The sequence below is a fragment of the Sorex araneus genome, chromosome 4, assembly GCF_027595985.1.
Source record: "Sorex araneus isolate mSorAra2 chromosome 4, mSorAra2.pri, whole genome shotgun sequence".
In the NCBI taxonomy this organism is placed as follows: domain Eukaryota; kingdom Metazoa; phylum Chordata; class Mammalia; order Eulipotyphla; family Soricidae; genus Sorex; species Sorex araneus.
In genome coordinates, this window is record NC_073305.1 from 193,639,243 (window position 1) to 193,640,900 (window position 1,658).

Consider the following 1,658-nt stretch of genomic DNA (forward strand, 5'->3'; position numbering starts at 1 on the left):
TAGGTGTGGCCCAAAAGCAAAAACGGAAAGAAAGAAAGAAAGATCCCTAAAACAATCATTTTGCTTTAAAAAAAGAAAATATTCCTGAAAATACATTTGATGAGACTGTTGGCTGTTTCCAAGCTGAGGACACACAGTGATAAATCACAATTATGTCTGTGCTTTTCGTATCAGCAGGCATGGGAGAGCATGACTAATATTTGGATTAGAAGAACTCTGACCTTCTTAATGGTTTCTATCAGGCCGAAAGTATTCAGCATGACTCTACAGGCAATAAGTTCAGAGTAATACTTAGCTGAGGATGTGGTTCAGTGGCAAGAACCCTTGTTCTCGAGAGCATTGCAGGGTGGGACCCCCAAATCAAAACAAATAAAACAATATAGCTTCTCATAATTCACTGAGCGGGGTCCAAAATGTTTGGTGTGTGTGTGTGTGTGTGTGTGTGTGTGTGTGTGAGAGAGAGAGAGAGAGAGAGAGAGAGAGAGAGAGAGAGAGAGAGAGAGAGAGAGAGAGAGAGAGAGAGAGAATGGGGGACCGTACTGCTCAGGAGACAAAGGGATCAGGCCCACCAGCGATGTGCTGGTGGCCACAGCGCCACTCCTGGTGGTGTCCAGGGATCTATACAGTGCAGGGGCTGGAGCACAGGATCTCATTAGCAAAGCATTAGCACTAACCCTTTGAGCTCTCTCTCTCCCTTTCTTCAAGGCCTAAGATCTGAAAGGCTTCTATTTCAGCTGCAGTATGATCTGTAATTTCAGAGAAGTTGGGTTCAATAGCATTGTGTTGGCCAGCTGATATCAGGGGCTGCTCCAGAGGACATAGAGGGTGGCATTTTGGTTTGATGCATTTGTGGGGAGGACCAGGTGGTTGGGGAGGCTTTAGATCTGACTAAAAATTCACTTCTAAAATCGGTCATATGCAGGCTTTGAAATTAACTAATTTTTGCACCCATTCAGCGACACTTAGGGGCTATTGCTAACTCGGTGCTCAGAGATCACTCCTGGCGGTGTTGGGGGGAACATGTGCTGTGCCCAGGATCAATCCGGGGTCAGCTGCATGCAAGGCCATCAATCACTTTACCTCCTTGTACTATCTCTCGGGTTCCTAGAAAGCCAAAAGGAGGGGAAGGGCAAAGGGTCACTTTTCTTTTCGGGTTACATCCGGCGATGCACAGGGATTACTTGTGGCTCTGCACTCAGGAATTACTCCTGGCGGTGCTTCTGATTCCCAGCATATAGGATTCTGGGGATCGAACCCGGGTCGGCCGCGTACAAGGCAAACGCCCTACCCACTGTGCTATTGCTCCAGCCTCCAGTTACTTTTATCCACAAAAAGTAAACATCTGGATTAGAATCTCTGCAGAGACCTTATTCTTGGCACACAAGTCTGGGCGTGAGGTCCGAGAGGCAGGACAGTTTGCAGAAACGGATTTAGATGGTGCAGGGGTTCTTCCTGCTTGGCTGGCTCCCAGCCCCGCCCCGTCGCCTAGGCCCGCCCCCATGTAAACCCCGCCCACATATCAAAGCTCCGCCCACACCCCCCTCGTGGGCCACTGCCCCCGAACCCACCAATCCCCTCCTTCCAAAGGGGGAGGAGGCGGGGCGTAAGGCAGTTCCCGCCCCCTGACTGCGGCGCGCCCGCGGCCCTGAGGGCTCTTT